This window comes from Pinus tabuliformis, chromosome 2_1 (genome assembly GCF_031772625.1).
Source record: "Pinus tabuliformis cultivar Carrire ecotype Pingquan chromosome 2_1, CPIR1, whole genome shotgun sequence".
Taxonomy (NCBI): domain Eukaryota; kingdom Viridiplantae; phylum Streptophyta; class Pinopsida; order Pinales; family Pinaceae; genus Pinus; species Pinus tabuliformis.
Window position 1 is genome coordinate 486,305,539 of NC_142299.1, and position 16,349 is coordinate 486,321,887.

At 41.8% G+C, this 16,349-nt stretch overlaps 1 protein-coding gene across 4 annotated transcripts in view; it reads right to left on the minus strand.

The window, feature by feature from the left end:
• Positions 1-16,349, minus strand: part of LOC149201027 (uncharacterized) — a 292,878-nt gene that overhangs the window by 112,811 nt on the left and 163,718 nt on the right. The window lies entirely within an intron of this gene.

Consider the following 16,349-nt stretch of genomic DNA (forward strand, 5'->3'; position numbering starts at 1 on the left):
TTATAATTTGAATTGTAAAGAACGTAAACAATTTTAACTTGAAAAGAAAAACAAATTGGAAATTGGAATTCCTTACCTGGTTGGTCCACATCTCTTGCCATCTTTGCCAAGTTTTTGCCAAAGGTACCACCTGCCATAGTGAAAACAGTAAGTTGTCTATCTTTTTCCAACTGTTCTGCATGGGTAGGGACCATGCGCTCCAAGCAATCAATCAATCCAGCTCTGACCTCCCCATCATGCAGATCTCCTAGTCGATTTTTATAATGATACTTTGGGTTCAAAAAATACCCATCTACATGTATAGGATGATGGAGTTGATTGTTCCATCTATTATCAATGATCTCCCATATACGGCCATATTTAGCTAACCTATCCTTGTAAGCTGCCCATATCTTCTCCTTTGCTTGATCCATAGCCTCATAAATGTAGCCCATGGCCAATTTTTCCCCATCCACCATCCTTAGCACCTTAACAAGGGGCTCGGTAATTTTCACAAGTTCTATAGACCTTTTCCAAAAATAACTGTCTAACACTTTCTTTTTGGTGTCTTTCCATCTTGTCTATGAGCCCACCGAGATTCAGATCATTCTTCAAAGGAAAACATTTTCTGCAAGCTTTTATGTTGACCATTGAGACATTGCAACGTGAGGAAGTGAGTTGCAAATCTCGTAATTGCAGGCCTAACAAGCTCTTTGCCCCCAGTGTTTTTCCTCATTAGGCTCAATACCCATGAGTGGTTGTAAATGTATTTTGTAATGCACTTGGCATGCTCTACAGTGTTTTTTACCCACTCCACTTTGCCTATATCCTCAAGCATGAGGTCTATGCAATGTGCAGCACATGGAGTCGAAAATATGGTCTTATATTTGGACTCAAGCATCTTTCCAGCAAGAACATAGTTTGAGGCATTATCAGTGATGACCTGCACAACATGCTGCTCCCCAACTCCCTGAATAATGTTATCCAAAAGCTCAAATAGAAGGGTTGCATCCTTCACCTTATCAGAGGCATCAACTGATCTCAAAAACATGGTTCCTTGAGGGCAAGAAACAAGGAAATTAATGATAGTGTGGTTCTTTCCATCGGTCCATCCATCTGACATGATGGAACAATCTGTTTTGAGCCATGAATCTTTGAACTCAACCAAATACTCATCAATGGAAGATATCTCTTTTTGCAAAAGAGCTCCCCTCAAGTCATGCATACTAGGGCCTTTGAAGCCTTTTCCTGCAGCTATAACAGAGTCCCACATAGCTTGGTAATAAGGTGAGCAAGCAGCATTAAATGGGATATCTGAATCATACCACCATCTAGCAATGTATTGATGAGAAGTTTCTTTGCATTATTTTTTCCAATGTTGATCCAAAGTGGGTTGAAGACTTGGCTGGGAGGAAGTGGGATTAAAAGAGGCAATGTTGGCAGAAGATGAGAAAAAACTTTGGATGTTTGTTCTCTTTGTTCCTTTGGTTGGCCACAAGAAGGATGAAGATAGTGAAAGGGGTCATTGGTGGAAGGTATAGAAGTTGAGTCTTGAATCTCATAATCATCATACCCACTCTCTTTCATGGCTTCTAATAATTCCCTCTTCCTTGCAACGTCATCTTGGATGGCCTTCTCCCTAGCCTTATCCTCATAAAACTTGTCAAGCTTGGAAATGTATTTTGCCCTAATAGGACCCAACACTGCATTTGGTGCACCACATGGTGTTACTTGGCCTCTTATCCTAGCCAAGTGTTGTTTCAATCTAAGATACCCCCACCTCCAATAGATTTATGGCATAATTTGCATGTCATTTTTCCATCAGTTACATCACAATGAGCCCATGCACTGTCATTTCCCTTTGGAGCCATGTTTGCTTGAAATAATTACCATTTGCAAAGAAATCTTCCACTTAAAAAAAAAAAAAAAAAAATTGTATCTAAGCAACATGGAAAACCAAAGCTAAATTTAGGAAAACAAATGCACATGCAAGCTACAAAATTTGATAGCATAGAGCTAGAGATTTGATAGCATAGATGATAGAAGTGAGAAGTTTATAAATTTATAACACACAAAAAAATTATTATGGACAGTAGTCAAATGAGGAATTTTCAAGTGAAAAACCTTACCTACAAATGCAAACTAGCTTCCTTAGCCTCCTCCTGAAAAATGCCAACTCCACTAACAGTTATAAACTATCTCCAAAATAGCTCCAACTCCAACTCCAAGATGACTACTCCAGCAAAAACTCAACACTCTCCAAGCTCACAAACAAACTCACAAACACTCATAAACACTCCAAATCAGATGTGTGAGACAAATGAGAGGGAGAGGGGCCTCCTAAAGGCTTGGAGAGGGTGTTTTTGGAGGGAAAGCACCCTTAGTTTCCCTCCAAAACCCCTAAACCTCATTGAGAAATGCACTGAGTAGGGTCTCGGTGGGCATGATTGGTAACCGGCCGGTTTAGGACGGAACCGGCCAGTTTGCTACAAATCGGTCGATTTCGTCCTAAACCAGCCGATTAGGACCGATTAGGTCAAATTTTCCGCCACACAGCCTATTAAACCGGGTTTTTCACCGATTGCAACCGGTGGGCCTACTAACCGACCTGTTAGACCGATAACCGGTTAGCTAGGCCGGTTTTTAAAACTATGCTGGTAATCATATCAACCAGTACAAGAGCTACGGGGTTGGAGCTCCCTTCCAGTAGAAGCTAAAAAACAAGTGAAGCTTGTAGCCTTCAGCAAGTAGATGCCTGCATACTGGAAAGAGTCTGCACCAGTATAAAACTTGTAAACACTTTTTAATAAGAAGATTGAAGATTGAGACAACAGCAGCGGTGCCTTTTTCCCACATTGGGTTTCCACCTGAAAAATCTTGGTGTTCGTGTGTGCTGCTTATGTGTGTTTATTTATTCTGTTCTTACCGCATCTGTTTACTACTTAGTAAAGGCATCATACTCTCATTTAAGTTCAACAAACAACGAATTAGTTGTTTTACAAGTTTATTATCTATATGTTGGTTTCATTCATTATAGTCACGGACATACGCTCTTTGGTTTTTGTAAAATCACGTATACAGTTTGAAAAAGAAAATTATTAGTGTGAAAGTTTAAATACTAATTCACCCCCCCTCTTAGTATTTTTCCCAATAGACGACCTCGTCTATCACCTGGTAGCGCTCATCTGCGTGGGTCCCCTCCAGAATCTCGCATGCCCTCCTATCCTTGGATTACTCTACCAGCAACTAGGCCTTCCAATCATGGCAAATGCTCATGAGTGAGAGACCTGTGGGTCTCCTGGATAGAGCATCAGCCACTACATTGTCTTTCCCCCGCACATACACTATGTCAAAATCATAGGCCCGCATTTTGATGACCCATCTTTGATCCCTGTCGTTGAGGCTCTGCTACCCCATGAAGTGACGAAGACCGTTGTGATCAATCTTCACTCTGAATTTGTTACCCACCAAATATTGTCGAAATTTGGCCAAGGCATGCATGATGGTCAGCATCTCCTTGTCATATATAGAATATGACCTCTCGTGGGGTAAGAGCTTCTGGCTCTCGAAAGCAATGGGGTGCCCATCCGAAGATAATACTACCCTGATTCCATCATCGTCCGAAAGGCCAATACTGGACAACTTCTCATCACCTCCTTGAGGCAGTCAAAAGCTGACTGTGCCCCATCTTTCCATGCGAAAGACCCTTAGTCAAATCTGTGAGAGGAGCTGCTAACTGCAAAAACCCTTGACAAACTTCTCGTAATACGTGCATATGCTAAAGAAGCCTCTCGTATTTTCTCCTCATGTACCTTCACTCCATCTGCGCCAATAATGTGCCCCTGGTAAAGCATCTCGGTCAGGCCAAACTCACACTTAGATAGCTTGGCATAAAATCGTTGTTCCTCCAAAATACGCAGCATCCTCCAAGTGTTAGAGATGCTCCTCCCAAGCCCTGTTGCATATCAGTATGTCATCAAAGAACACCAATACAAACCTCCTCAACTGCCTTCGGAACACATGGTTCATACATGACTAGAAGGTAGCCGGGGTTTTGGTCAACCCAAAGGGCATGACCAAAAACTCGAAGTGCCCATAATGGCATCGGAAGGCTATCTTGGGGATGTCCTGATCCCTCACCCTGATCTAATGGTACCCCGAACGCAGATCTATCTTAGAGAAGTACTTGGATCCTCTAAGCTCATCCATCAACTCATTGATGCGAGGTATGGGGTACCGGTGCTTCAATCTCTTCCTGTTGAGCGCCCAGTAGTTGATGCACATGTGCAAGGTTCCATCCTTCTTCACCTGCACTACTAAAGAAGCAAAGGGACTGGAACTCAACCTGATGTGGCCCAACACCAACAGCTCTTTGATGGCCCGCTCAATCTCGTCCTTATCAACCTTGGGGTGCCTATAAGGGGTGGTAATCATTGCCTGCACACAAGGCTCCAAATCAATGGTGTGCTCGAATCCCCTGTCTAGAGGCTGCCTTGGTGGAATGTGTCTAGATACCACTGAGTATCTATCTAACAAAGTTTGTATGTTCGGAAGTGGTGACTGGGCTTGTCCCCCAACCTCTGAAACCCTCAACTCTACCGCCCACGCTATGTCTCCATGTCACAAATCTGTCTCCATCCCATGCACTGAAATTATCTGTGGTGGGTACGAATGCATGCATCTGAGGACCACAAGCTTTCCATCCGGACCAGTGAACTCCATCTCCTAATTCTTCCAATCAGTGGTAACTCATCCAAGGGAGTACAGCCACTAGACACCCATCACCACATTGGTGTCTAGCACATCAACCACAAAGAAATGGTCTGTCATGCAGTAGTTCCCAATGGTCACAGTCAAGGTGGGCAGATACCGAGTGCACTGCATAGTCCGATCACCCAACGCAAGGACTGAAAAGCCCTCAAACTCTGTTGTGCCGATGCCCCTCCTCTAAATCAATTAGGCATCTATGAAGTTGTGGGTAGCCCCACTGTCAACTAAGACTGAGACCCACCGCCCCTGTATCGTACCTCGAATCCTCAATGTCAGAAATTTGGGGACCCCGCATAAAGAAGCAAGGACTCCCCCCGGATGGAGCAAAGGATGCCCCTCCCTGTGGAGGTGGTGGTGGAGGTCCCCTCTCTGCCAGACTCTCACCATCTCCCACACCACACTCCAGCTCCACCTCGTCCTCCTGATCACTATCTGAGAAGACCTCGATGTAGTGGGCTTTGTCAGTTGTGCACTGATGGCATGGTGCCCAGGGCTCCCTACAAGTAAAACACATTGTCCTCCTCCTTACGTCCCTCTGGGTATCATCATCCAGCTATCCACACCGCTAGGTTGCCCTCTGTGGTGGTGGCCTAGTATCACTCCCCTTCTAGGGGTAGGGAGTACGTGCAGCAAAGGGTGCTCGTGTCTTTGGGATGGCCCCCTGCAAATCTCTAGCACATGTCACTGCTTCCTGCGGCGTGGAGGGTCTGCGTGACTTCACTAGTCCACGCAGGGGCTCGAGCAGGCCCTCTATGAAAGTGTACACCCTCTAAGCATCTAATAGGTGTAGCACCATCACTGAGACTCTTAAGAACTCCGATATGTATTGCTCTAGGTTACCTGTTTGTTGGAGTTGGGCTAGCTCCCTGAAGTGAGCCTCCGGATCCCTCTAATCAAATAATTCCACCACCCTCCTGGTGAAATCCCCATATGAAGTCACATTGGCATGCCCCAAGGTAGCCAAGCCATGAAACCACCAGTCGTGAGCTGCCCCTTCCAAGTGCAACGTGGCCCTCTTGATGGCCTTGGGCTCCGACATGTGGTTGAGCTAGAAATAAGTGTCCATCTTCTCTACCCAGACCTGAGTTGCGCACTTGGAAATACCATCGTATGTGGAGAAGTACATTCTCCCAATAGTTCGTTGCAACTCATAGCTCTGTGTGCACTGTCCTCCATAGCTCTTGCTCTTCTCATTCTGCTTGAGCTTGCGGAAATCTCTGAAAGGGAGTGCTTCCCTGAAGTCTACTCCCATGGACTGCCACTCCATGAAGTGCTCTCCCATCTATGAAGGATCTTCGACCCCTGCCGGTTCATTTTGTGCCAAAGGCATGAAAGAGTGTAGCTCAAGTTGGTCCACTCGTTGATGGAGGCTGTGCAGCGAGTGAAGGATGGTTCAATTGTTGAGAGGCCCCGAAGTCTCTCCAAATAGAAACCCCCTAGGAGTGCTTCTCTCTCGGTTCTGTGTTTTGATCTCCTCTAGCATTTCATTCTGCCCCTTTGCTAAATCACTTAGAGCCTTCAAGAGGCTACCAAAGGCCATCTCTTCCCTGTTCTTGGGCTCTCCCATGTCTTCTACTACCACTGCTTTTCCCCTGTCCTCCGTGTATGGGGTGATCTCCAACTCTCTTTCTTTGCTTCGGTACCTCTGCCTCCTATACGTAATATTTTGTCGATCCTCTTCACTCATACAAGAAACTCCCCACGGCTGAGCCAAGATTTGGGCTATGATACCACTGTAATGTTCCTAACTAGGAAATTCAACGATACACAAAGCAAATAGACAAACCAACATCTAGCAATGAGACACAATCAATAAACACCCATGAAAGCACAGTAAATAGAGATCATCTGAGCCATTTTATTAAATCTTTCTGGAGCAAATACAATAGTGATGGAATGGTGCACCTGGGCTTGTCTCAAAGGACAAGCGTGACAAAACCCAGGTGAGCAAATGATGATCCTAGTGCTGCCCAACTGCTGCTCCAAAGGTGATCTGCATTGCCCAGAAAACTACGCTGCCTGCTGAGAAGGATGTGCTGGAAACTCCACTTCCTAGGATTAGAAAATTCTAAAACTTCAACTCTCGGCTCCTCAACAGAAACCCACCAAAACCCAGAAAGGGTTTGGCCTAGTTCAGAACTTCGAAAATCGACCTCCAAGGACCACGTCCTCCTCCTTACGTTGGCAATCTCGGTCTGTCTGGAAATGGCTGGGAAGGCCCTCCAAATCACCCCCAAACGCTGAGATGCTATCCCCTATGGCTTCCCTCCCTTTTCCCAGCTGACCTCAGCTCCTTACCTCTCTCCCCCAACTCCCACGTGAGCCCAAGAATGGCCCCCTGCGCAGTCCACAATGGTTGTAAGTCAAACTGCCCAAACACAACAACCTCCTAGTCCAAAACTCCTCCCAAAGGTTGATCCTCTGTTGTAACTCCAACTCCCAAACTTTCCCGGCAAGTGCTGCCCAGATGAACCCCCAAATCACCTCTGCGTGTTCCCCTCCTGTGTGTTCCAGAAATATGCTCTACTGAATAGAAGGCTGAGTGGTTCGGCTACAAATCTCCTCCAGTTCTCCTCCAAGGTAGTGTGAAATGCCTTCCTAGGGTGGCACTCGAAGCCCCCCGAAGAAAGGTTGAGTCTCCCGCCTGAGAAACTTGATGCTAAACAGCCAGGTAACTCGGCTAAGTAGCTTGAGCAACACAAATGAATTCGATGTGCAAAATGATACCTTGAGTTGGGGAGTTGCTCCTCCTTATGTCTTCGTGGGCCTTCCTTTCCCCATGTGGGCCCCTCTCCAAGCTATTTGATTCCCCTCCAAGGCAATTCGAATTGCCCAAGTGCCCAACTGTGTTTTCCCACATGGGTGGCCCCCACCTTCCACTAGCAATCTAATTCAGCCTTCCTTTTTCCTAAGTTCTTAAGTCAAAAAGGCTTGGGTTTCTTTATTCATCAAAATTTATGCAAAATTGTGGGGAGACCAAAACCTGTTACAAATTTATTTGGGAAGGGAGATGACGTCCTCCAAGACCTTGTCACTAGCCTCTTCAAGTCATCCTACAACGAATGAAGAATCTAGAAGATCATGTCGGCTCTCCCTCAAGTAATCATGTCGGCCTAAAGGACATGAGGTAACATGTATATATAGCCGCACTCGACCTCATTTGGAGGCAAGTAATTCAGTGAAGAAGAGCCTACGATCATAAGTGCAAAGGACTAGAAAAGAGAAGCAAAGGACAAAGGAAGGATAGCGAAGGAAGGGATACCTCTGGAAAGTCTGATTTGGGCTTGTATACTCTCCCACGTGCGAAGGTGGCAGAACTGAAGGCATATAGAGAAGGTCGAAGAACTTGCTGCTGCATTAAGGTGACCTCGTTTGGGTAAAGGATCTTGCAAGAGGAAGCCGAGTAGAAGTGTTATAGATCTCTCTCTCTTGAAGAGACTAATCAAGGAGCGAAGATTGTTCTATGGTTTCTGGAATAGGGTTAACCTAAGACCGAGATTCTCTAAAAAGCCATGAAGAGCGATTCGAGATTCTAGAAGGAAGTTGAGAAAGGGAAGAGGAAGAGCATCAATGAGGCTAGTGACTTGGTCATGGGAGGACTCCAGTGTCAATAGTCTTTGTCATGGTCTTGGTATTCATTAATTGAAGATCTATAAGAAGAATTTCTGATTGGGTTTTCCTCTCAAAGATTGAGAGGTTTTGGCCTTGGCTGACAAGCCTACAAACTGTGTCTCTTGTCTTCTACTATTTATTTAGTAATTGTCTTGATGAAAAGAACACAATAATAACATAACGAAGAGAAAATCGTAATCCAAGAAGTAAAAGTATATCACAAGCAATTATCAAGAAGAGAAATCTCCTAACTAATGATGCCCTAGATTTCTCAACATCTTGCACTCCTTATTGCAGACTTGCTTGACCGTGTTGACACCTAATCATCAGGATTGGGTGAACAACTGTAATTGATGTCAATAAATAATAGAAAAGATAAAGAGTCACCGGGAGATGAAATGAACAGTCTCTCCCTCATGTATATAATAAAGACCAACCTGAATGAATATCATGATTTGTTTTGAGGAGTTACCTCCTGGTCTAACATGGTATCAGAGCCAGTGCCATTTTTGGCTTCCCTCTTTAATTTGTAACTCCTTCCTGCCTCTGTTCTGCATTTTTGTAGACTGTCATCTTTGTTAATCTCTATAAAATCTTTGTAATATTGTCCCTTTGTTCCAAATTTTTGCGCTACATCCTCTGTCTACCCTCAGTGCATTACAATTTTTTTGAACTATCCCTTTGTGTGTTCGGATAGAGTGTTGAATTATCTATGCGTTTTATGTTCTCTGCGTTCAACATTGAGTGGTGCGTTGAACAGATTGGTGAATGTTGAATTCTGGCAGTTTTGGGTAATGGTAAACGCCGTTGTGGTATATCGCTGCCTTGAACGTTGCTCCTCGTTGAATGCTGCCTTCTACAACACCCTCGGCCTCCTCCACAGTGAACACTTGGCTAATACACAGTCAACTCCACATTGAACGCAGGTGATACACCGTCGCTGCCTTCTACAGCACCGTGGTATCGTGTGGTATTTGCACTGCACTGCAAACGCTGGTGTGGTAAGCTGCTCCACGGTGAACGCTTTGGTATCAGCGTTCATACCTTTGATCACTGCGGCTAAGCACACCCTCCTCCCACGTTGTGCTGCTTCCATACGAAGGTATCAGAGCTATCGCTGCCCCTCTTAACTCGCAATATCAGTAAATTCGCTCCTCCATACACCGCTCCCTGTCCATACAAATTCGTTCCTCCATATAAATAAATCCAATTTTTCTTTTTACATATCATATTGTACTTGTTGCTGCAATGTTGTGTTCTGGCATGGTATTTTTGGTTCAAATTAGGTGAAGATTGATATATCGTTGTGGGATATATCGTTGTTGCTGCAATGTTGTGTTGTTGTTGCATTGTATATGTGTATGGCATTGAATATTAGAGTCGGTGAATGGTGAATGTTATTACGTTGAATGATATTGCAGTGTATGGAATTTCATTTGAACAGAGATACCTTTGTCTCGATATATCAAAATCAAAAAAAAAATAGGAGCAAAATTTTGCAGCAAAAGTATTTTTTTCTCACAATACATAGATTTTACAATGCATTCAATCATATCTATTGTGGGAGTAGTTCTCACTGGCAAGGAGAACTATCCTGAGTGGTCCAGGAAAATAAAACACACCCTCATTTTCAATGAGTTGTGGAAAGGAGTGTGTGTTGGATACAGAGACAAAAAGCCAGAACAGCCTACATCAAACAAAGAGTTCGCCATTTGGGAAAATAAGAACAGCAAAGCCTATGCATTAATTGCAACATCTATAAGTGAAGAGGTGAGTCGACATATTTCACCATTTTCAAATGCTTTCGAAGCCTTACAAAAGCTGAAGGAACTCTATGACACACACGCTGCACTTGAAGTTGTTCAACTCATGATTAAACTCTTTAGTCTTGAATTACAAAATAATGATCCTCTTGCTCTTGCATCCGAAGTAAAATCTATAATGCATGATATCAAAGCCACTAAGGTTGAATTGGATATTCCTCTGATTGCTTTTCTCAAGGCACTTTATCCTACTTACTCCAATTATCTTGAGTCATTGCAAGCAAATGGAAATCTCAAAGATATTACCTTCGACTCTCTTGTGAAAAAATTTGTTGAAAGAGAGAAAGCTTTTGGAAAGAAGAAAACCCCTGAATCTTCTGAAGAGGTTGTGTATCTTGCTCAAAGAGAAAATAACCTTACTCAAGATTCTTCCAGAGGAAGAGGTGGTCGAAGAGGAAGAAGAAGAAATTTCAGAGGCGGGGGGGCAGACACTCTCAAGGAGAAAAGTCAGATTTGCACTGCATATGCTGCAAAAGAAATGGATCACATGATGCTTCCACATGCAAGTTACCTTGGGACAAAATTGAGCAGCAAAGAAACCAACCCAAAGGTAAAACTAATGACACAGACAAAGGTAAAGCACCTGAATCCGCTCATTATGTTGTGGCACAATGTAATATTGGAGTAAATGAAGACTTATTTAATGCTTCACTTGCTTCTTGGAAAAATGATTGGTTACTTGATTCAGGAGCAACTTGCCACATGACTCATAGAAAAGATTTTTTTGAAGAATTTACTGACAATGTTGATGGAGCAGTATACTTTGCAGACCAATCAAAACTCAAGCCATCAGGGCTTGGCACAATCAGGCTTAAATTACCTGGTCTTCCAGACTTTCTTCTGCATCATGTTCTATATCTCCCACAGCTGAAGAGAAACTTGTTGTCCTTGGTCCACATCCGCCAGCAAGGTCACTCCATTCATATGTTTGATGGCAAGCTTGAGGTGAGAAAAGCATCTGACCACTCACTTGCCATGAGGGGAGTAGATGAAGAAAGGCTTCTCAAGCTGCAGGGTACCTCTGCTCATGCACAACATTTCTCATACAATTCTCATTATGAAGAAGGTACACTTCCATCAAGTTTATTATGGCATGCTAGATTTGGACATTTGAACTATGACAGCCTCCGCTTGTTGAAGAAAAATGGTGTTACTGGTTTGCCTACAATTCCTATGAAACTTAAGCAATGTGATGCTTGCATTCTAAGGAAGCATAGCAAACATTATTTTCATGATTCACATTCAAGAGCACATAGAAAACTTAAACTCATTCATTCAGATTTATGTGGTCCAATGCCTGTTCCTTCTGCAAATGGAAATAAATATATGATGACATTTATTGATGACTACACCAGAATGTGTTGGGTTTATTTATTGAAGAACAAATCTGATGCTTTTCAAACATTCAAGAACTTTCATACATGGATTGAAAATGATGCACAATCTCATATTGGCTCTATTCGCACAGATAATGGAAAAGAATACACTTCAAATGAATTTGAAAACTATCTTCGCCAACATGGGATCAAACATAAAACAATTGTGCCTTATAATCCCCAACAGAATGGTGTAGCTGAAAGAATGAATAGGACGATCTTAAATATGGTACGCTCCATGTTGTTCTTCAAAAATGTAAAAATAATGTTTTGGGTTGATGCAGTTCTATGTGTTGTATATATAAAGAATAGATGTTCATCTAATGCTATCAGAGACAAGACTCCCTATGAAATGTGGTATGGGCACATTTCTTCGGTAAAGCATCTCAGGGTCTTTGTTTCCACCTATTATGCCTTGATACCAAAGGTACATAGAAACAAACTTGGTGCAAGAAGTCGTAAGTGTATCTTCCTAGGGTATTCAAACACCTCCAAAGCATACCGTCTCTATGATGAATTCAATAAAAAGTTTGTTGTATCTAGAGATGTAATCTTTCTTGAATCATCCAAAACTGACAATGTTGTTGAGCAGCAACTTGATCGCTTGGATAGATTCGCAAATGCAAATTCATTTCAAGAATTCGATAATCATATTCCACATCTTGAAGGGGGGATTCCTATACTAGATCAACATGTGGAATCTTCTTCTGAAGCACTCTCTCCCCTGCATGAAACTCCAACAACAGATGATACTTTAAGTGATGTGATTGATAGAATTGGGAGACTCAATCTTGATTCAATCCCAACTCAATCAACGGAGCAGCCTGGACCATCTGAGAAAGGTCCCCCAAAATGGCTGACAAAGACATTTGAAAGTGTTCATCCTGATGAAGTTGGAAAGACAAGAACTAGAAATTCAAATCGGCACAATGGAGGTGATGTAGATGACTCTGATTCACCTGTTGATATGGATGTTTCTTATGATTGTGAATTGAATTTGTCTACAGATTTTGAACCAAATTCCTTCAAAGAAGTTGCTTCTCATGATGAATGGAAAGAAGCGATGCAAAAGGAGTATGATGCCCTGATAAAGAATGGCACTTGGAAGCTGGTTGATCCTCCATTAGGAACCAAACCAATTGGCTGCATGTGGGTCTACAAGAACAAGTATAAAGTTGATGGCTCACTTGACAAGTACAAAGCAAGGCTTCTGGCAAAAGGTTTTGCACAGAAGGAAGGGGTCGATTATGAGGATACTTTTGCCCCCACGGCAAAATGGCCTACCATCTGGACACTCTTTTCCCTAGCAACTCAGAACGGTTGGAAGGTCTATCAAATGGATGTAAAAACTGCTTTCTCGAATGGAGATCTAAAAGAGAATGTTTTTATGTCACAGCCTGAAGGATTTATTGTGAAAGGACATGAACATAAAGTATGCAAACTTGTGAAATCCTTCTATGGCCTCAAACAAGCACCGCAAGCCTGGTATGAAAAACTAATTGATCATCTTCTGAAACTCAATTTCAAACATTATGATCTTGATGATGCAACTTTGTTTGTCAAGAAGGTTGGCAAAACAGTTGTATATCTTGTGGTATATGTAGATGATCTTTTGATGACAGGGAACAATAAAAGCTACATTGCATCCATAAAGAAGGAATTGAGGAAAGGTTTTGAAATGATTGATTTGGGCTATGTTCATTACTATCTTGGTATTGCAGTAACTCAACATCCAAAGTCCATATTCCTTTCTCAAAAGAAGTACATTGGAGATCTGTTGAACAGGTTTGGCATGACAGAATGCAATCCTCTTACTACTCCGATAAAACAAAACTTAAAGCTCACATCCATTGAAGGAAAAGAATTTGAGGATGCAACAAAGTATAGACAGCTTGTAGGAAGTCTCAACTACCTAACTACTACCAGACCAGACATTTCGTTTGTTGTTGGAATCCTCTCCAGCTTTATGCAAAAGCCTTGTGAGGGACATTGGTCTGCTGCAAAAAGAGTTCTAAGGTACTTGAAGGGAACTCAAAACATTGGAATCAAGTATACACAGGTGGACGACTTCAGCTTGATTGGATACTCTAAGTCAAACTTTGATGGAGACAAAGAAACTAGGGTATCTACTTCAGGTTATGCTATGATTGGATACTCTAAGTCAGACTTTGATGGAGACAAAGAAACTAGGGTATCTACTTCAGGTTATGCTATGAGTCTTGAATCAGGAGCTGCCTCCTAGAGATCACGCAAACAATTAGTTCCAGCTGATTCCACAACAGAAGCAGAATATGTGGCAGCAACTGTGGCAACAAAAGAAATTGTGTGGCTCAGGAAAATTCTTGAAAATTTGCAAGTAAAACAAGTACAATCAACTCCACTCATGATTGACAATACCTCGGCAATAAAGTTGGCCAAGAACCCAAAGTTCCATGATCAAACGAAGCACATCAATACTATATATCATCTGATTTGACATCATGTTGAAGCCAAAACAATCCATCTCCGCCATTGTTCCACTAATGAGCAAATTGCAAACATCTTCACCAAAGCGCTTGGAAGAGAAAAGCTTGAAAGATTCAGAACGATGCTTGGACTCACCAACATCCCTTCAAATTAAGGGGGGGAATGTTGACACCTAATCATCAGGATTGGGTGAACAACTGTAATTGATGTAAATAAATAATAGAAAAGATGAAGAGTCACCGGGAGATGAAATGAACAGTCTCTCCCTCATGTATATAATAAAGACCAACCTGAATGAATATCATGATTTGTTTTGAGGAGTTACCTCCTGGTCTGACAGACCGAAAATCTCTGCCTCAAATGAAATCTGAGTTGCGCTATTTATACTAGTTTTCTCATCAAATAAGCCGACTTAAGTGAGGGTGAGTCAACATGTCTTTTGGTGAAGATCATTTATTCCATCTTGTAGCCGACTTGAAGGAGATGCTTTTGCTTAGTCTTGGAGGGCGTTCTTATTCTTTTAATGACTTGTACAAAAATGTAACATGCCCAAGAAGGGTCCTTAATACATGACATTGACTCAATTTGATTGTTATGACTTGATGACAAAATCTAAAGGTTCACAATGGGAACCTTAACTAAAATAGAATTCCTTTATCATGAAACCCGTGATTCAAGTGCTACAAAATAATTTTATTTTCTTCTTTACATCAATTACATAGAATCACAATAACACATGTCTTTATGAAGACCAAACCTAGTTACACTTTTCAACATTGATTTTATATGTGCTAATCTTTATCTCATGTGTTGATGGTTATTAAAGTTTATTCCATTTCTGTTGCTAATTTTATTTGTTCACAATCTCAAGTGGTCCACATATTGACATCTCCTAGAAATATTCTAACTTAGCTTTCCATTTAGGGACCACCCCCCTTAGCTTCCCTAGGAGAGAGCTTGAACGGAGAGAGTTGGGAATAAGTGACAGCCCCACCTCTTAGTTTTTCCACCAACCACACCTTTTAGAGTTAAGGGCTTTTCTCACTAACTATTAGGTGTGCGTGACAGGCGGCAAGTAACACAGCACAGTAATTTTTTATTTTTCTTCAATGTAAATTTTGAAATTTTAAATCACCAAAGGCCAGTCTATGATAAAAGACCAAATAATTCAGAGAAATTCTAAAAAAGAAAAGATGATTGTGGCTAAATGCCAAGTCAGACAAAGCCTGATAACATGTGTGGCCAAAGGCTGGATCAGAACCAAAGATATGATACCAAATGTGATAACCAAACCTGGTTCATGAATTAAATACTTGGAATACAAAAAGAAAGATCCATTTAAGAATAATAATATATGAAAGAATGATGTCATATTACAAATAAGGGCACTCCAGGCGACAGGTCACCAGTTCCAATCCCCCCATGGGTGCTGACTTACAAAAAAAAAGATATTACAAATAAGGGCCCCATATAAATACTAGGCGGGAGTACCCTTTCATTAAGAATCATGTCTTTTAGTTGGGCCACGTCCTTTCATATGTCCCTTCATTAATTACAAGTTATTATTTATCTATGAGTTATTATTATTTATATTATTTATATTATTTACATTCATGAATCATAACAGAGTCCTAATCAAAGCAAAACAAGAAAAAAAAATTAGAGGCCTCCAGGTTTCATCTCAGATATCAGAGATAACTACCTCACTCTCAGTGTGGATGACACAATCCTACTGGGAGAGTTTAACATTACGTAAGCTAGAAATTTAAAACAAATTTCTGAGGGAATTTTAGGAGGATTCTGGGCAAGCAATCAGACTGGGAAAATCAATTTTTTTCTTCTTAAAATAAAACTTTAGACTGGATTGCACCATCTCTAAAATTCTTGACTTACACAAGGCAGAAATTTCAACAAATTATCTTGGAATTATCTTGTTATATGAAGACCTCGAGTGGAAGACTGGCATCATATTGTGGGCAACTTGTAAAGGAAGATTTTGTATTAGGAAAACAGAACTCTATCTCTGAAAGACACATAGTTTGCCCTCAACCAATTCCTTCTACCCTTCCTATTATATTCTGAATATACCCTCCTTTACTGTTCAAATAATAGAATGACTGATACGACATTTCCTATGGAGTGGAAGAGGGGGAAGCTAATAAGTTTCAAGCACGAATGGGTTGCCTGTGAAAGTCTAACTTAGTGTTTTTTGTCACAATGTGAAGTCGCTCCCCATTGGTGTGGAGCCTCATATGCTTGCCTTCCTGTCCTTTTTAGGACGCAATTTTCCCAATACCCCTGTGGTCTGTGTGATGTGATTCTC